General features: G+C 54.1%; 5 non-coding genes across 5 annotated transcripts; all 5 read left to right on the forward strand.

The window, feature by feature from the left end:
• Positions 1-13,031: 13,031 nt before the first annotated feature.
• On the forward strand, positions 13,032-13,217 carry LOC135975874 (U2 spliceosomal RNA). The gene has a single exon (XR_010592947.1). It is a non-coding gene; the product is annotated as a U2 spliceosomal RNA (small nuclear RNA).
• Positions 13,218-13,774: 557 nt separating this feature from the next.
• Positions 13,775-13,960, forward strand: LOC135975886 (U2 spliceosomal RNA). The gene has a single exon (XR_010592957.1). It is a non-coding gene; the product is annotated as a U2 spliceosomal RNA (small nuclear RNA).
• A 557-nt stretch (positions 13,961-14,517) lies between these two features.
• Positions 14,518-14,703, forward strand: LOC135975875 (U2 spliceosomal RNA). Its single transcript, XR_010592948.1, has one exon. It is a non-coding gene; the product is annotated as a U2 spliceosomal RNA (small nuclear RNA).
• A 557-nt stretch (positions 14,704-15,260) lies between these two features.
• On the forward strand, positions 15,261-15,446 carry LOC135975887 (U2 spliceosomal RNA). Its single transcript, XR_010592958.1, has one exon. It is a non-coding gene; the product is annotated as a U2 spliceosomal RNA (small nuclear RNA).
• Positions 15,447-16,003: 557 nt separating this feature from the next.
• Positions 16,004-16,189, forward strand: LOC135975873 (U2 spliceosomal RNA). Its single transcript, XR_010592946.1, has one exon. It is a non-coding gene; the product is annotated as a U2 spliceosomal RNA (small nuclear RNA).
• Positions 16,190-20,177: the final 3,988 nt, after the last annotated feature.

Consider the following 20,177-nt stretch of genomic DNA (forward strand, 5'->3'; position numbering starts at 1 on the left):
CTGGGGGTGATTCGACCTGCACGCTTTGCCAGTCCCTGCCTTGAGCTGGGTTACATAAAGAATCTGAACTGCGGCAAGGCATGTCCAATACAATAGGTATTGTAGGATAAGTCCAGGGGTGTTTCTTCTGGAATCTGAGCTGTAACTTTCTCTACACACTGCACACGAAACACACAAATGGAGTTCAATAAATAATGCCCCTACTGAACACTGCCTTGACTGAGATTTCTAATGCAAAGGCTGGCAACCGTTCTCTCACCCCCATCTAACCCCAGTAACAACCGGCTCCAGGCACGTCAAGACCTCACACGCACAGGTGCGGCATGTACAAGATCAGTTTGAAGCTGAGGATTAAGACGAACAGGCCCCAAGCTCTGAATCTTTTGCAGAAACACGTAGGGGATCTACAAGAACCAAATAACCTTGGACTTGGTGAGAATCTTTAATCTTGTGTGGAGCAGCTTGGTATTTACATGGAGACAAAACCTGATCGAGGAGGCAGCCACACTTGTATTTAATTTCCAGAGCCACCCTGTTTTCGCCTTTTCCCGAGTGAGTTTGGCTGACACTCCAGCTTCAGAGAAGGCTCACAGCTCCCTCTAGGGCCCATTGACAAAACTTCGGAGGTGGGCACAGGCCTCAGAACTCTATGCAAGGCCTCTTTCCCTGCAGTCACCAGCCCCCTCTTGCGTGCCTCATGATATCCAGGGATTGAGCCCAGATGCTGCCCAGGCTTCAGGAAGAACCAGAGGCTTGTGTTTGCCACGGATGAGAATTTGGTAACCAACCTATTACGAATGGTACCAAACACATTTTTAAACCCAGACGGGCTGATCTGTTGGACTGAGCTTCAGGCTTGACAAATACTGCAGGGGCGATGAGTGGAATACCACACAGTTCGCTCTGTGTCTTCAGCATGAGCCAGGAAGGAGGGAGATGCTACATCCCCTGTGCAGCTGGGAAAGACCCCTTGCTTTTTTGGTAAGATTAGAAACGTGTCCCTGTTTGTTTGGGCAAAAGGTCTCTTCTTCCTTCTGCAGGGCACTGGCTGTTACAGTGGTGTCATGTCTCAAACAGTGAAACCCTTCGGTCGGAAATGGGCTTTAGTCCTTCTCTACACGAGAAAGTTGCATCAATTTTATCTTTAAAATTATTTTTTTAAACCACAATCACCCTGTGTGGAGACTTAAACCAAAATAAGATGTTCTTATCTTAAATCTCTTCCTAATCGACTGAATGGCAACAGCCACTCCTGCTTTTGCAGAGGTTTATAAATCACACCTTTAAACGGAGTCACTTTTCTGGTGTAGATGAGCCCATCTAAACATACAATGGCATTAATAAAAGAGCTCCTCCCAAAACAAGCCCTCCTGTCACCTCATGGACTCTTAGCCCAGCACTCAGGTGTTGAGGTGACTGACCAGAATTTCCAGCTACATAACTAGACCCCAAGCATGTTCTCAATGAAAACAGCACCCCAAACCCTTATCTGACTGGCATCATAGCTATAAGCATAGTGCCTATTCCAGCGTAACTCCCCCACGGAGACGCTATTCCAAATAGAAGCAACTTGGTTCCCCAAAGTTACTACTCTGCTTTGATGAAAAACATCTTCCATCTCAGGTATTCCATGTACTGCCCACGGATGGTATCCTCCAGTGTCCTCTCCAGCATAGTTCTCGCTCTCAGAGTGATGATGCTGAGGTGTCTTCCAAATACGGCTCCCCTGGGTACCTGGCGACATCTTGGCTGGAAGGGGCCACGGGGATTCGCTTCCTGATGATGTCACGCACAGCACTCGCCACAAAGTTCCTCACCGTAGCCTCCAGGCACATCGAAAGATGGAAGGCGCAAGTGATCGCAGCAGCATCAGACAGATCACCCCCTTCGAGGGATGTTGCTGCCTCCCTGCCTATGCGAGACGTACACCAGCTCGTTACTGGCCAGCCGGGGAGGTACATCCTCTTCTTTGCCAGCTGCCTTATGGAGCTGTCTGCCTTGTTGAGTGGTACCTTCACCACAGCAGTTAGCACCAGGCAACCAGGATCTGTGTTTTTTCCAGGAGTTGTAAGAAATTCCTTCCTTTCCTAGGTCTATATTTTGTGTCTCTAGGGGTCTGTTACTATTTCCTGGAGCGTAAAGTGACAACAAGCTATATAGGTGAAAGAGAGAGAATGTAATCATTGGGCAGGCATTGAGAGAGTGCTGGTGCCTGGAACCAGCCCTGTTTTAAACTGCTGCGATCAGGGCAGCTGCTCCCTTTGCCACTCCCACATCTCACCCCCGTTGGCAGCCAGGTGCCAGGGGAGGCAAAGGGGGCAGGGACATTAAAGGGGCCGTACCAGCAGGGCTGCCGACAGGGAAGCAAAACAGATACAAAAAATGTGCAAGCGCTATCCGGGGTGGCTAAACCGCATGTGGCTCTTTTACAGTTACAGTGCGGCTCCTGGAGCTCCCCATTCACCCCCCCCACCACCACCATTCTCCACCTACCAGACTCGGGGCGGGGGCGGGGGGAGCTCAGGGCTTCTGCCCTGCGGCAAGGTAGAGGAGACTGGTGCCTGCCACTTTCCATGCATAAAATGCTTAGGGCAGATTGCCTAGAAAAATGCTGTAAGAAAAGCTGACCTCTCCCTCCCTCTCTCTCTCAGTGTTCGCTTCTCTATCTTCCGTCTCACCCAGGACCGCTAATTAATTTCGAGGAAAATACCGCAGACACAAACACTGCCAACAAGCTATATACGTGAAAGAGAGAGAAAGGTAATCCTTGGGCAGGCATTGAGAGAGTGAGAAAATCTACCCTATATTCAAGAAAAAATAACTATTCTAGGCTTTAATAGCCTACAAATCATAGATGCACATAGTTTGAAATCACTTGAAATCACTTGCTCATCAAGTTCTCAGAATATTTCAATTAATTGATAGATCGATAGATCTTCCTTCGCTTCTCTCAAAACCTCCTATTTATCCTTTCGTCAGGACTCTGTGATATTTACTGTGAAGTTTTCCGAAACTGATGGAGGGAAGCCAAAACAAGATCCGCTCGACCCACGTCCATAAGACGATCACCTGCAAACTCAGTCATGTGAAGCATGGATAGCGCATGAAACGCAAAGCAGCGTGTGCACTAAAATACACAATTGTACCTATACAGATCAAAAAAAGAAAACCCACGAACACTTAAGAAAACGAAGAAAACCACTATACGACTGAGCGTGCTGGACCGTAAACAGAAGACGGCGCCCTTCCAGCTATCGCCAGCCAAGGGGGACGCTATACACGACCTCACTGTTAGGCCCCCACCCACCGACCACAGGCAGCGCAGCAGAGCTGAGCGGCTTCCTGCCTGCTTGCTCCATGTGGCTGCCAGCATCTCCCTGTGGCCCCTGGGCAGGGTGGGTTTGTCCCAGGGCCTGCACCCCAGACCACCTCCCCCAACTCAAACTCCCTCCCAGAGTCTTAGGCAGGTGGGGGACAGAGATTGGGGGGGTGGCCTGCCACCCCTGAGAGCATGGTCTGTTTGAGGGACCATGTGCTGAGCCTAGCAGCCTTCAAGTGACCAGAAGCGCTAGAGAACAGGAGAATTTTGCAAGGGGGTTCTCCAGGTGAAGGAGGAGCAACTGCGTGACCCCTGGGCTGAGTGGCTGCAGTGTGTGTTTGTGGTGTACTTGCTGCTTGACTGAAGTATACCGTGTGGTCTGTTTGTTTGAGGGACTGTATGCCAAGCCTAGCGCTCTGTTCCACAACTTGAGAGCTTCTTAAGGAGACTTTGATCCTTTTAGCACCCGTCACCTTTGAACCAGGTGGTGGGGCTATGCAGGGAGAATAAAGCTTTAAAATGCCCCCTCCTAAGAAACCAGAGGAGCTAGAGAACACGCTAAAGAAATTATTTAAGGCTCCGATTAAAAGAAACTATACAACAAATCAACCTTGCTATAGAAATTAGTTTCGGAGTGGATGGAGCAAGCGCCTGTTCCAAAAATCCATTTAATATATAGTCCTCAGAGGACGTAGCCGATATTAAACTGATAACACATTTAAAATTATTAAAGCGAATGTGTAAATTTGATTTTAAACAAGTTCAGAGGGACGGTACTGTACAGGTAGGGTCAGGCAGACGATTGGTCCTCCCTTACGTGCTGTGGCTCTGGGGAAGCCGGAGCGTCAGGGGGGATCAGAATTAGATGCAGTCGTCTTCCCCTGCCTCACCCTCTGTTGTGCCTGCAGACTCGCGGGGTGGCTCCTCTCGGTCTGGCAGAGAAGCTTGAGGAGGTGACGCCGCTCCTGGGGTGGGGCTGGACTTTCTGGCTACGACATCTCTTTGCCCGGTAGGACGGCATGTAGCATCGAGATCCTGGGCTGCGGAGTGCGATCCCGTTGGAGCAGCCTTCCTCCGGTTAGCAGGGTGATCAGTAGCTTCGGGGTCCTGGGTCGAGGAGGTGTTTCCTTCGGGAGCCTCCCTCTCTGGAGCAGCAGTCAGCATCCTGGTCCTGGGTCGTCGTGGTGGGGGCTCCTCTGGTAGCAGCCTTCTCCAGAGCAGCAGGGTGAAGGGCAGCTTCTGGGTCCTAGGTAGAGGTTCTCCGCGGGTCGTCCTCCTCCTCCTCCTGAAGAAGTGGTGAGGAGATGTTGCTCCTAGCTGTGAGATCCCGAAGAGCCGTCCTCGTGGCGCCAGGCCTCCCTGCAGAGGTAGCCCCAGGGGTTTTCTATATATTCAATGTCCTGAGAGAATAATGGGGCCTCTTACACTTGACCTATCTTAGGGCCTCAGAACGTCATCATCTGGCCCTGGCAGGGGTGGGCCAAACCTACTGACCCTCCGAGCTGCATACAACAATCTTCAGACAGTCGAGAGCTGGGACGCGCCTCCTGGGGCTCAGGGCTTCAGTCTCGTGTGAGATGCCTCCCTGGACTCGGGTCTTCAGAGCCTCCTCCCTGCTGGGCAGAAGCCAGAGGCAATATGAGAGGAGGGTGCATGGGGGTGTCCCCCACTGATTTTTTGCCAGAGTTTGCTATTTGCTGGCCCTGCTTGGTCACATGGTGTCACTGGACCCCTTCCCTGTGGCTCTCAACTTTCCTAGATGCCTCTAGGCTCAGCACATGGTCCCGCAAACAAACAGACCACACTGTGTGGGGAGTCAGGTTTGTAGAAATTTTGGTGGTGCCCAGAGACTGCCCCCCCCCCCGGAACCTTCCTAAGGCTCAGGGAGTTTAGGGGGGGGGAGAGGGGAGAAAGTGGTCTGGGGTGCAGGCCCTGGGCTGGGGCAGGAAATTGGAGTGCAGGAGAGGTGAGAGACTGGGCTCTGGGAGGGAGTTTAGGTGCAGGCTCAGGGAAGGAGCTCAGGTGCTGGGTGCAGGCTCTGGCCTGGGGCAGGGTGTGGGCTCTGGGCTGGGGTTGTGGTGCAGGTTCCGGGAGGGAGTTTGGGCGCAGGCTCTGGGCCCCCTCCCTGCACGGCAGCTTCTGGAGCAGGAAAGCTGGGGGCTGCGCCTTGGGTAGAGGCAGCAGCAAACAGCTGGGAGCTGCAGGGAGAGCTGCTGCGTTTGCTGCTGCCTCTCTCCAAGGAACTGAAGCAGAGGCCCGGTCCTGCAGCTCCCAACTGTTTGCTGCTGTTTCCCCCTGCAGAGCTAAAACCTGGGAGCTGAAGGGAGGGGCTGTGGGCCTCCAGCCGTTTAGGGGGAAGGGGGAGGGCTAAATCTTAAATTGTGCCCGCCCTCTCTCAACAGGCACCAGTCTCCTCCAGCAGAAGCCCCTAGCCCCACCACCCTGCCGCAGGGCAGAAGCCTTGAGCTCTCCCCCAGTCTGGTAGGTGGAGAATGGTGGGGGGGGGGGGGTGAATGGGGAGCTCCAGGAGCCGCACTGTAACTGTAGAAGAGCCCCATGTGGTTTAGTCCCCCCGGATCGTGCTTGCACATTTTCTTGTATCTGTTTTGCGGCAAGAGTTAACAGTGACTGAGTAAGTCACAGGAAGTGGGAGGAGATGCGGAGGGAGGGGGTGCAGGCAGAGCGCAGCGCTTACGTGGGGTTCCTGGGCTGTGGGGGCTCCACATGCTGCTACCCCCAGACACTGCCCCCACACCTCACTACTGGCCACAGGGGCACTTGGGGTGGGAGCAGCACGCGTGGACAGACCCACCCTGCCCCGGGGCCATAGGGAGACGCTGGCAGCCACGTGGAGCAAGCAGGCAGGAAGCCGCTCAGCTCTGCTGTGCTGCTGGTGGTGGGTGCGGACCCTGGGCCGTTTTAAATCGCGTGCGGGTGGGGGAGAACCCAGGGGTGGAAGACGGGGCCAAGGGAGAGACCCAGCCTCAAACAGTGCTGGAGTTGGGCCCTGGGCAGAGGTGAAAGTGAGCCAATATGGGCCAGTACGAAACCAGTAAGAAGCCGGTACCAGCCTGTACGTACACAGCCCACATTAAAGCGCTGCCACAGCAGTGCTTCAACGTTGCGGCCCCTTCCCCGTCGGCAGCACTGCCGGTACAGCCCCTTTAATGTCCCTGCCCACTTTGCCTCCCACCGCACCCGGCTGCCAACGGGGGTGAGATGTAGGAGGGGCAAAGGGAGCAATTGCCCTGGTCCCAGCCGTTTAAAACAGGGCGGGCTCCAGGCACCAGCACTCTCTCAATGCCTGCCCAACGATTACCATTCTCTCTCTTTCACCTATAGAGCTTGTCGTCAGTGTGTCCGCGGTGTTTTCCTCGAAATTAATTAGCGGTCCTGGGCGAGACAGAGGATAGAGAAGCGAACACTAAGAGAGAGAGAGAGGTGTCAGCTTTTCCTGCAGCATTTTTCTAGGCAATCTGCCCTAAGCATTCGGTGCATGGAAAGTGGCAGGCACCAGTCTCCTCCAGCACAAGCCCCTAGCGCCACTACCCCTGCATAGCTCCACCACCTGGTTCAAAGGGGATGGGTGCTAAAGGGATCAAAGTCTCCTTAAGAAGCTCTCAAGTTGCGGAGCAGAGCACTCCTGTTCTCTAGCGCTTCTGGTCACTTAGGAGTGGGCTTTTTAAAGGCTGCTAGGCTCAGCACATGGTCCCTCAAACAGACCATGCTATCAGGGGTGGCAGGCCACCCCCCCAATCTCTGTCCCCCACCTGCTTAAGGCTCTGGGAGGGAGTTTGAGTTGGGGGAGGTGGTCTGGGGTGCAGGCCCTGGGACAAACCCACCCTGCCCAGGGACCATAGGGAGATGCTGGCAGCCACGTGGAGCAAGCAGGCAGGAAGCCGCTCAGCTCTGCTGCGCTGCTGGTGGGTGGGGGCCTAACAGTGAGGTCGTGTATAGCGTCCCCCTTGGCTGGCGATAGCTGGAAGGGCCAGCACGCTCAGTCGTATAGTGGTTTTCTTAAGTGTTCGTGGGTTTTCTTCTTTTGATGTGTATAGGTACAATTGTGTATTTTAGTGCACACGCTGCTTTGCGCTTCATGCGCTATCCATGCTTCACATGACTGAGTTTGCAGGTGATCGTCTTATGGACGTGGGTCGAGCGGTAAATATCAGTAAATATCACAGAGTCCTGACGAAAGGATAAATAGAGGGTTTTGAGAGAAGCGAAGGAAGATCTATCGATCTATCAATTAATTGAAATATTCTGAGAACTTGATGAGCAAGTGATTTCAAGTGATTTCAAACTATGTGCATCTATGATTTGTAGGCTATTAAAGCCTAGAATAGTTATTTTTTCTTGAATATAGGGTAGATTTTCTCACTCTCTCACTGCCTGCCCAAGGATTACCTTTCTCTCTCTTTCACGTACATCGCTTGTTGGCAGTGTGTGTCTCCGCGGTGTTTTCCTCGAAATTAATTAGCGGTCCTGGGCGAGACAGAGGATAGAGAAGCGAACACTAAGAGAGAGAGAGCTGTCAGCTTTTCTGGCAGCATTTTTCTAGGCAATCTGCCCTAAGCATTCGGTGCATGGAAAGTGGCAGGCACCAGTCTCCTCCAGCACAAGCCCCTAGCCCCACTACCCTGCCGCAGGGCCGAACCCCTGAGCTCCCCGCCAGTCTGGTAGGTGGAGAATGGGGGCAGAACTCCAGGAGCCGCACTAACTGTAGAAGAGCCCCATGCGGTGTGGCCAGCCGGGATAGCGCTTGCACACGTTTTCTTGTCTCTGTTTTGCTGCGAGAGTTCACAGGGACGGAATACGTCACAGGAAGTGGGTGGGTTTATGCAATGTAGGAGTACACAGCAGCAGCCAGGGAAAGCAGCGAGAGGAACCCAAGTAACCAGACTGAAAGATTTCTCGGTCTTTAAGCAGAATTGTGTCTGGAGTTCTTGCTTTGAATTATTACTTTGGAGTCATTTGGGGGAGTGATTGTCACTTAAGCGTTTCCTAGTTGTCCAAGTCTCCTTGATGGCATTTGGTCCCTGTCTCGGAGCTCCTCGTGGTGACGTAGAAAGCTGTGGCGGAGGTAGGGCTGTCTCGTTTTGCAGCATATTTTTATCGCTTCTCGGCCTTTTGGCCTTTTGGCTAAGATCATCCTCCACGCTCCTGCTGCTCCAGCCGACGGGAGACCCCCACACCGCCCCACAGCAGCCACAACTGCTGAACACCCCACCCCACGTCCCCCGGCTGCCAAGGGAACTCTGCCACACGCCCCAATCACCACGAGATGCCTCCCCGGTCCTCCTGCGGTACCCAGACACGCCCCCTGCTCCCCAGCAGCTCCAGCCACCACGAGACGGCTCCCCTGTCCCCCGGCGGGCACCAGTCACACCCCCTGGTCCCCAGCAGTCCCCGCCCGACCCCCAGCGGGACACCCCTACTGGAGAAACCTCTACTACCACTGAGACCCCCGCTCCGCAGGGGGGTGACGAGGACACCATCTACCTCACATACCCCCTTGCCGCTGATGCGCTCACCTGCCCCATCTGCTCGCCGCCCCGGCGTTTCCGCCTCCTCGGAGGAGTCACCAGGCACTTGAAGAGGTGCCATGGCAAATCCACCACCTTCAGCTGCGCCCTCTGCAACCTGCCCTTCGACACTCAGAAGAGATGCAAGACACACCAGGCCAGCTGCAAGAGAGCCCGTTCAGCGACAGCTCCGGTTCCGGCCTCTCGCCCCCCTGCGCCCCGGCCCGCTGCTCCCGCGCCGTGTGGAAACGGGGCACCCCCGCCAACCGCCACCTTACAACCCACTCCAACCCCCGAGCCATTGGACCAGGGATCCACCATCGAGACGGCACCCCCCACAGCAGGCAACGTTGACCGAGCCCCTGCCAGCTGGACACCTTTCACATCCACCCAGGTAGCCCGTAAGCTCTCTGAGCTGAGGCGTCTCAGCGCCCTCCCGTCGCCCAACCAGCGCAACCCCATCCCAAGAAGGGTCAGCGCCCCGCCACGCGTGGCCGCCCGGAATCCCGCCCCCCGCGGACCCGACGCCGGTCCCCAGGCCACCCTACGGGCGCCAACCGCAGGAAGAGCTAATGCGACCCCTCAACCTGCACCGCGAACCCCGCCTGCCGAGGGAACGGGGTCCACCCCCCAGCCCGCTCCACAAACTACTGCTGCCAGAGGAGTCAACGCCACAACCGGGCCGCGGCACCAGGCCCCCATCGTCCGGCGGACCGGCACGGCCCCAGAGGCCACCAGGCCGGTCCCTGCTGCCAGAAGGTCACACGTTCCCGTGACAACCCCCCAGACAGCAGCCGCACACGGAAGACCTGGCGTCACCCCCGCCCCCCTTGACCCGGTCCAGATTCCGCCAACAACCAGTGACGATCCTACCCCACCAGCGACTACGCCCCGGGACCCAACCGAGGAGTCCCCCGACCCACCAGTGAGACAACCCCTTGGCCACACGGCAAACCCGCGACCCACGCCGACCGAGGAGCCCGAGGACCAGCGGCCAAAGTCTAGGCCAGCCACGCCTTGGCAGGCCGCCTGGATCAAGGAGCTCCAAACGACAGCTTCCTTCGCGGAATTTGACCCACTCGTCGACAGGCTCACCCGCGAGCTGTCCGCGGAGATTGCCTTCAGGAGGACACCGAACCAGGAGACCACCCGGCCTGCCCCGAGACGGCCCGCCCCGCACCGTGACAACAACACCAGGGGAGCTGGAAGGAGGAACACCGGCCGCCGTTTCGACCCGGCAGCCGCGTCAAGGATCCAGAAGATGTACCGTACAAACCGCCTCAAGGCCGTGAGAGAGATCCTCGACGGGCCCCCGTCGTACTGCACGATCCCGCCCGAGCGCCTCTACAACTACTTCCTCGGAGTGTTCGGCGGCGTGCCCAGGAACGACGCGCAGCGCCCGGAGTGCCTCCGCCCCCTGCCCCGCATTCCCGACGCGGATGGCCTGGAGGCCGACTTCACCCCTAAAGAGGTGACGGCCAGGCTCTCCAGAACCAAGAACACTGCACCCGGAAAAGACAGCATCCCCTACAGCCTCCTCAAGAAGCGGGACCCCGGCTGCCTCCTGCTCTCCACCATCTTTAACTTGTGCAAGCGCTTCGGCCGCTCCCCCACCTCCTGGAAGAAGGCCATGACCGTCTTGATTCCCAAGAAGGGCGAGCGGGATGACCCCAGCAACTGGAGACCCATCTCCCTCTGCTCCACCATGTACAAACTGTACGCCAGCTGCCTGGCAGCCAGGATCACGGAGTGGGCGACGACCGGGGGAGCCATCAGCCCTGCCCAGAAGGGCTTCATGCCGTCGGAGGGGTGCTACGAGCACAACTTCCTTCTCCAGACCGTCATCCAGACGACCAGGAGAACGCGGAGGCAGTGCTCGATAGCGTGGCTCGACCTGGCCAACGCCTTCGGGTCCATCCCCCACCATCACATCTTCGACACCCTACAGGAGTTTGGGATGCCAGAGACCTTTCTCCACCTGATCCGGGAGCTGTACGAGGGCTGCAGCACCACCATCCGATCGGTAGAAGGGGAGACCGCAGAGATACCGATCCACAGCGGCGTGAAGCAGGGTTGCCCCCTCAGCCCCATCGTCTTTAACCTCGCCATGGAGCCGCTCCTGCGGGCGATCTCCGACGGCGGCGACGGCTTCGACCTGCACGGCGAGAGGGTGAGCGTCCTGGCCTACGCGGATGACCTGGTCCTGATCGCGGACGACCCCGAGAGGCTCCAGGGCATGCTCGACACCATCGGGAGAGCCGCGGACTGGACGGGACTCCGCTTCAACGCCAAGAAGTGTGCGTCCCTCCACGTTGACGGGAGCAAGAGGGACTCGGTACTGATGACGGAGTTCCTCATCCAGGGCGAGTCCGTCGTTCCTCTGGCGGAGGGGCAGGCGTACCAACACCTCGGCACACCGACAGGCTTCCGCGTCCAGCAGACCTCAGAAGACACCATCGGGGGGATCCTGCAGGACGTCGCCAAAATCGACACATCCCTGCTGGCGCCGTGGCAGAAGATCAACGCCCTCAACACCTTCCTGATCCCCCGCATCGCCTTCGTCCTGAGGGGATCCGCCGTGGCAAAGGTGCCCCTCAACAAGGCGGACAACGCCATCCGGAAGCTGGTCAAAAACTGGATGTCCCTGCCCCGGAGAGCCAGCAACGAACTCGTATACATCAAGCACAGGCACGGTGGTGCCGGCGTCCCCCGTATGGGAGACCTCTGTGACGTTGCGGTCCTCACGCACGCCTTCCGCCTCCTGACGTGCCCGGACGCCAAAGTGAAGAACGTTGCAATGGCCGCCCTCCACGCCGCCACCGAGAAACGAATCGGCAGACCTCCCTCCGACCAAGATGTGGCCACCTTCATGAGCGGCTCCCTGGATGGCGACTTCGCCCGGGACAGGGGAGACTTCGCCTCGCTGTGGACCCGCGCCCGCATTGCCACGCGCCGGCTGGGAAAGCGCCTGGGCTGCCGCTGGGAATGGAACGAGGAACGGCAGGAGCTGGGAGTCCTGATACCGCGGATCGGAACGGAGGACAACATCATCGTCACCCCCGGAGCCAGAGGCGTGCTGGAGAGATCGCTGAAGGCCGCCGTCCACGCGCTCTACGTGGACGCCCTGAAGAAAAAGCCGGACCAGGGTAAAGTCTTCGAAGTAACCAGCAAATGGGACTCCAGCAACCACTTCCTCCCCACAGGCAGCTTCACCCGGTTCGCCGACTGGCGGTTCATCCACCGCGCCCGGCTGAATTGCGTCCCGCTCAACGGTGCCATCCGCCACGGGAACCGGGACAAACGCTGCAGGAAGTGCGGGTACGTCAACGAAACCCTGCCCCACGTCCTATGCTGCTGCAAGCCCCACGCCAGAGCCTGGCAGCTACGCCACAACGCCGTCCAGGACCGTCTAGTGAAGGCCATCAACCCGCGTCTGGGAGAGATCACCGTCAACCGCGCCGTCCCCGGCACCGACAGCCCGCTGCGCCCGGACATCGTCGTCACGGACGAGGTGGGGAAAAAGATCATCCTGGTCGACGTAGCGATTCCGTTCGAGAACAGGACCCCGGCCTTCCGCGAAGCCCGAGCCCGCAAGCTCGAAAAATACGCCCCCCTGGCTGACACCCTGCGGACTAAGGGTTACGAGGTTCACGTCGACGCTCTGCTCGTTGGGGCCCTGGGTGCCTGGGACCCGTGTAACGAACGCGTGCTGAGGACCTGTGGGGTGGGCCGTCATTACGCGCGGCTCATGAGACGCCTAATGGTCTCGGACGCTATCCGTTGGTCCCGGGACATTTACATCGAGCACATCACCGGCCACCGCCAATACCAAGAGTGAGCCGGGGAGACCTCGTGCACCCACACACACCCCCTGCTGGACCCTATCCCCTGAGCTCTAAACCCACCAAACCTAGCTGAATCCCGCCACGTGAGGGTCACCCCATCCCCATTACCCAGCCCGCTTACTTATACCCATGACTGTCTCTGCCTCCTGTATGGGTGATAGACCCTCACCGTTCATCGACTGTGTCCTGACCCCGCCCACCGGTTACCCACCCCTCATTGGGGACATTGCAGTATGTATATACTATGTGTGCTGCCCATCCCCAAAACACCAACATACCCCCATACTCTGTATGCTACCCCCAATGACCAATAACTTACGCTTCAAATTTTCTGTATCGTTTATTTCTTTTAAATATTCCCTAATAAAATTTAAATCTGTTCTTATCAGTTTAATATCTGATACGTCCTCTATCTGAGGACTATATATTAAATGGATTTTTGGAACAGGGAGATGGAATAGGAGCTTGCTCCATCCACTCCACGCATCGACCTGGTATTGCAGTACCTCCAGGAACGGTGCACCTCCCCTCGGGGAGACTATTGTGGTGAAAAAAATAGAATCTATTTGGGGCCCTGGGTGCCTGGGACCCGTGTAACGAACGCGTGCTGAGGACCTGTGGGGTGGGCCGTCATTACGCGCGGCTCATGAGACGCCTAATGGTCTCGGACGCTATCCGTGCGTCCCGGGACATTTACATCGAGCACATCACCGGCCACCGCCAATACCAAGAGTGAGCCGGGGAGACCTCGTGCACCCACACACACCCCCTGCTGGACCCTATCCCCTGAGCCCTAAACCCACCAAACCTAGCTGAATCCCGCCACGTGAGGGTCACCCCATCCCCATTACCCAACCCGCTTACTTATACCCATGACTGTCTCTACCTCCCGTATGGGTGATAGACCCTCACCGTTTATCGACTGTCTCCTGATCCCGCCCACCGGTTACCCACCCCTCATTGGGGACATTGCAGTATGTATATACTATGTGTGCTGCCCAGCCCCAAAACACCAACATACCCCCATACTCTGTATGTTACCCCCAATGACCAATAACTAACGCTTCAAATTTTCTGTATCGTTTATTTCTTTTAAATATTCTCTAATAAAATTTAAATCTGTTCTTATCAGTTTAATATCTGATACGTCCTCTATCTGAGGACTATATATTAAATGGATTTTTGGAACAGGGAGATGGAATAGGAGCTTGCTCCATCCACTCCACGCATCGACCTGGTATTGCAGTACCTCCAGGAACGGTGCACCTCCCCTCGGGGAGACTATTGTGGTGAAAAAAATAGAATCTATTTGGGGCCCTGGGTGCCTGGGACCCGTGTAACGAACGCGTGCTGAGGGCCTGTGGGGTGGGCCGTCATTACGCGCGGCTCATGAGACGCCTAATGGTCTCGGACGCTATCCGTTGGTCCCGGGACATTTACATCGAGCACATCACCGGCCACCGCCAATACCAAGAGTGAGCCGGGGAGACCTCGTGCACCCACACACACCCCCTGCTGGACCCTATCCCCTGAGCCCTAAACCCACCAAACCTAGCTGAATCCCGCCACGTGAGGGTCACCCCATCCCCATTACCCAACCCGCTTACTTATACCCATGACTGTCTCTACCTCCCGTATGGGTGATAGACCCTCACCGTTTATCGACTGTCTCCTGATCCCGCCCACCGGTTACCCACCCCTCATTGGGGACATTGCAGTATGTATATACTATGTGTGCTGCCCATCCCCAAAACACCAACATACCCCCATACTCTGTATGCTACCCCCAATGACCAATAACTTACGCTTCAAATTTTCTGTATCGTTTATTTCTTTTAAATATTCCCTAATAAAATTTAAATCTGTTCTTATCAGTTTAATATCTGATACGTCCTCTATCTGAGGACTATATATTAAATGGATTTTTGGAACAGGGAGATGGAATAGGAGCTTGCTCCATCCACTCCACGCATCGACCTGGTATTGCAGTACCTCCAGGAACGGTGCACCTCCCCTCGGGGAGACTATTGTGGTGAAAAAAATAGAATCTATTTGGGGCCCTGGGTGCCTGGGACCCGTGTAACGAACGCGTGCTGAGGACCTGTGGGGTGGGCCGTCATTACGCGCGGCTCATGAGACGCCTAATGGTCTCGGACGCTATCCGTGCGTCCCGGGACATTTACATCGAGCACATCACCGGCCACCGCCAATACCAAGAGTGAGCCGGGGAGACCTCGTGCACCCACACACACCCCCTGCTGGACCCTATCCCCTGAGCCCTAAACCCACCAAACCTAGCTGAATCCCGCCACGTGAGGGTCACCCCATCCCCATTACCCAACCCGCTTACTTATACCCATGACTGTCTCTACCTCCCGTATGGGTGATAGACCCTCACCGTTTATCGACTGTCTCCTGATCCCGCCCACCGGTTACCCACCCCTCATTGGGGACATTGCAGTATGTATATACTATGTGTGCTGCCCAGCCCCAAAACACCAACATACCCCCATACTCTGTATGTTACCCCCAATGACCAATAACTAACGCTTCAAATTTTCTGTATCGTTTATTTCTTTTAAATATTCTCTAATAAAATTTAAATCTGTTCTTATCAGTTTAATATCTGATACGTCCTCTATCTGAGGACTATATATTAAATGGATTTTTGGAACAGGGAGATGGAATAGGAGCTTGCTCCATCCACTCCACGCATCGACCTGGTATTGCAGTACCTCCAGGAACGGTGCACCTCCCCTCGGGGAGACTATTGTGGTGAAAAAAATAGAATCTATTTGGGGCCCTGGGTGCCTGGGACCCGTGTAACGAACGCGTGCTGAGGGCCTGTGGGGTGGGCCGTCATTACGCGCGGCTCATGAGACGCCTAATGGTCTCGGACGCTATCCGTTGGTCCCGGGACATTTACATCGAGCACATCACCGGCCACCGCCAATACCAAGAGTGAGCCGGGGAGACCTCGTGCACCCACACACACCCCCTGCTGGACCCTATCCCCTGAGCCCTAAACCCACCAAACCTAGCTGAATCCCGCCACGTGAGGGTCACCCCATCCCCATTACCCAACCCGCTTACTTATACCCATGACTGTCTCTACCTCCCGTATGGGTGATAGACCCTCACCGTTTATCGACTGTCTCCTGATCCCGCCCACCGGTTACCCACCCCTCATTGGGGACATTGCAGTATGTATATACTATGTGTGCTGCCCAGCCCCAAAACACCAACATACCCCCATACTCTGTATGTTACCCCCAATGACCAATAACTAACGCTTCAAATTTTCTGTATCGTTTATTTCTTTTAAATATTCTCTAATAAAATTTAAATCTGTTCTTATCAGTTTAATATCTGATACGTCCTCTATCTGAGGACTATATATTAAATGGATTTTTGGAACAGGGAGATGGAATAGGAGCTTGCTCCATCCACTCCACGCATCGACCTGGTATTGCAGTACCTCCAGGAACGGTGCACCTCCCCTCGGGGAGACTATTGTGGTGAAAAAAATAGAATGTTGAATTTGTTACACCAATACTGACTTGGACTTTAAGGCCTTGGTTACACTGGTGCCATACAGAACTGCAACTTGCTGCGCTCAGGGGTGAAAAAACGCCCCCGCCTCCTCCGAGCTACAACTGGAGGTGCGACTACACTCACGCTTCCCAGTGCTGCCGCTGAGAAGTCCTGAGTGTAGACAAGGCCTATATATCTATATCTATGAGTGGCGTACCAGAAATCACTTATTCACCAACGCTTGTATGTATCTTGTGAACCTTGTAACCGATACCTGTAATCTCTCAGAACTCAAGCCTGACCCCAGATGTCTAGTACCTTCCTTCTTAACTTGTGTACTTGATTTCAATGCCCCTCTGCCATGTACATTGGCCAAACTGGACAGTCTCTACGCAAAGGAATAAATGAACACAAATCAGACATCAAGAATTGTAACATTCAAAACCAGTAGGAGAGCACTTCAATCTCCCTGGACACTCAAACAGACTTCAAAGTGACCATTCTTCAACCAACAAACCCTTCACAAACAGACTTCACTCCAAATGCTCTCTGTATGTGTGTATATATATCTCCTCAATATATGTTCCATTCTATATGCATCCGAAGAAGTGGGCTGTAGTCCACGAAAGCTTATGCTCTAATAAATTTGTTAGTCTCTAAGGTGCCACAAGTACTCCTGTACTTCCTTTCCCTCTGTTGATACGTTAGCACTGACCCCAAACTTGGTAAAGCAACCCCATCTTTTCATGTGCTATCTTTTTCACTCCAGGCATGTGATGAAGTGATAATACTTGTATTCAACAACAGTGTGAATTAGATAGATTTGGTTATATTCTTCTCCCCTCCCAGCATATGTTGCATGGATCTCCATTTGTAAGATCATGTGAAGGCACGAGGTGTCCTTCTGCTCCCAGAGGTCCCCCATCCTGTTCCCCCCCTCCACTCCCAAAACCTACTGTAAATTCTAAATCATTATATTTTACTTCTCATTTTTAGGATGTGGCTTGGGATAGGCCACTTAATGGGGGTGGGTGCTTGCAGAGTGAAGATTAAACTCATTCACAGGAGCTTTGTGATGGAGTGTACTTTATCTAGTGTTTATGGCAGGCTTTACCGCTGAAGTGCTGCTCAGTACTCGGCTATTAAACTCTGTTTTTGTGGGGATCGATTTACCCCCGTCAGGCACTCAGCGAGAGAGTTGCTTCTCCCGCCCTTGCAGTTATTAATTTTTCCACCAAGCTTTGAAATCGGAACCAGCAGGTGGCACCACAGCTCCACAGCCAACCCTAGAGAGAGGAAAGTGAAGTCCTGCTCTGCAGACCGAGCAGAGCAGGCTATTGGGACCCACAGGACGTGCAGTCGAGGGGCTCGTCTGACTGGCATCATAGCTATAAGCATAGTGCCTATTCCAGCGTAACTCCCCCACGGAGACGCTATTCCAAATAGAAGCAACTTGGTTCCCCACAGTTACTACTCTGCTTTGATGAAAAACATCATCTTCCATCTCAGGTTTTCCATGTACTGCCCACGGATGGTATCCTCCAGGGTCCTCTCCAGCATAGTTCTCGCTCTCAGAGTGATGATGCTGTCGTCTCTTCCGAATACGGCTCCCCTGGGTACCTGGCGACATCTTGGCTGGAAGGGGCCATGGCGATTCGCTTCCTGATGATGTCACGCACAGCACTCGCCACAAAGTTCCTCACTGTAGCATCCAGGCACATCGAAAGATGGAAGGCGCAAGTGGATCGCCGCAGCGTCAGCCAGATCACCCCCTTCGAGGGATGTTGCTGCCTCCCTGCTGTTAGATGGAATGTACTGTTTCAATTAGCTATTAATAAGATGTTTTTAAAATACTGAAATGAATCACTGACTTTGAACTGAAATTCAAAATGGAATACATGAACTCTAACTTTGAACTCCATCTTTGAGAGGGGACTTATTTACTACACAGACTCTAGCTTAAACCAGTCAGAACCGTTTCCCGCCAAGTCCAACCCTCAGTGTTCCATCACCTCAGAACTCTCCCCGCCAAAAAGGCTTTATAAGGTCTTGTTCAGCGCCTGCGCGGGGCTGTCCATTCCAGCAACAGTTCGTACACGGTCGGGTCTTCGCAGAGCTCCAGAGCTGAGATCGAAGAACAACATCTATCCCGTAGTGTGTTTGAGGAAGAGGAGTCCTGTCATCGTCATTCCTATATCCTGCATCTCCTGGTGTCCCTCATCCCAGAGGGTCTCCTCGCCCGCGACGAGAACCATCAGTCGTCTGGACTCCCCAGTGTTCCTCCTCAAGGACTCTAAATCAGTCCAAGAGTTGTAGGTCCTGGGCATCACGCCTGTACGTGACATCTGCTGCATCAGAGCAATAGGAGAAAGGTTTCCGTGTTGGGGTATTGTTTATTGTTTTGTAGAATCCCACGGGAGGGTGTATGGGCCTGAGCTCCAAGCTCTCAGAGTCAGTCACTGATCCACTATTTTACTGATTTATGGTTTTGCTGTTTCACTGTGTTATTCTTGTATTTCTCCCCAGCATTCTCCCTAGTTTTTCTGTACCTTTTATCCCTAATTCACTTACCTTTATTTGCACCGTATTATCTTGTCTTTTCTTTATTTTATTATATTTTATGGGTAGCTAAATCCACCGGTGACAGACACGGAAGGGAGCCGAGTCTGCAGGGGCTTCTGAGAAAAGGGGCTTTCCCTGTTATATCTTCCCTCTACCATCTCTCTAGTATTTCCTTTGAAGCGTTACCTTCTTCCCCTCGAGGTAACAGTGCCTATGCGTGATGTACACCAGCTTGTTACTGGCCCGCCGGGGAGGTACATCCTCTTCTTTGCCAGCTGCCTTATGGAGCGGTCTGCCTTGTTGAGTGGTACCTTCGCCACAGCAGTTAGCACCAGGCAACCAGGATCTGTGTTTTTTCCAGGAGTCGTTGTACCAAATGCCTTCCTTTCCTGGGGCTATATTTTGTGTCTTTAGCAGTCTGTTACTATTTCCTGTAGCGTAAAGTGTTCTTCCAGACCCTCTTCATGGCTGAGCTGGGGCAGGGGCAAAATGCATCCCAAACGCTGTGCATCATTCTGGACTACACGGTCAAACACAGCCATGGAGTAGGAGAAGAGTCTCTCGGGTGGGATGGCACAGTAGGATGAGGGCCCATCGAGGATCTTCCTCATAGCCTTAGGACAGTTTGACCATTATTGCTTCTGGATCCTGGAATCTGCTGCCGGAACTTGGGTGTTTCCTCTCCCGGCTTCCCGGCTGTAGTTATAGCTAGACGCAGGGGTTCTGTGAGAAGTCGCTGTGTTCCCTGGATTTCCATTCTTCCCTCATGGAATTTCTGCAGACAGGTCTTCAGTGAGCCTGTCTACAAGGCGGTCAAAGTCATTGAAGGATTCTGTCCTCCATCCCACTCAACTCCCTCAGAGCTACAACAGGAAGAGATGGTCCAACAACTTACTGCATGGCTTGCCATGTTATAGCAGTCTGCCACCCGCCCATAAGCCAGGTAATCATCCATGCTGCATTCAGTGCAAGAAACTGGATAGCCCCCCAATCTGTTGCTGGATTTGTGCCTGCATTCTCTTTTTACTCCTGCAGCTCTTTCCTTTCTTGTTTTGTTTGTATCAGGGTTTTTTTTTTTTCCATTGCCTTAAGTTTAAAGAACGTTAATGAAGTTTATCTACCCCCTCCTCTAATCCCCCTCAAATCTTTCCTGATCCCTAGCTCCTCTGGTGGCTTAGGAGCAGGCTTTTAAAAACTTGGTTCTCCCTGAGTAGCCCTAGCCCCTGGTTATATAGTTCATAACAGTTTAATCATCATTAAAAGTGTGAAGATACCAACGATAGACACATTCTGTAACTAGAATCTGAAAAGTATATAAAGATTCTGAAAATAGCCTCCACCCCCCGCCAAAACTAGCACAGTGCCCCCTCCACCCTCCCCAAACACACACCT

This window comes from Chrysemys picta, chromosome 15, assembly GCF_011386835.1.
Source record: "Chrysemys picta bellii isolate R12L10 chromosome 15, ASM1138683v2, whole genome shotgun sequence".
NCBI lineage: Eukaryota > Metazoa > Chordata > Testudines > Emydidae > Chrysemys > Chrysemys picta.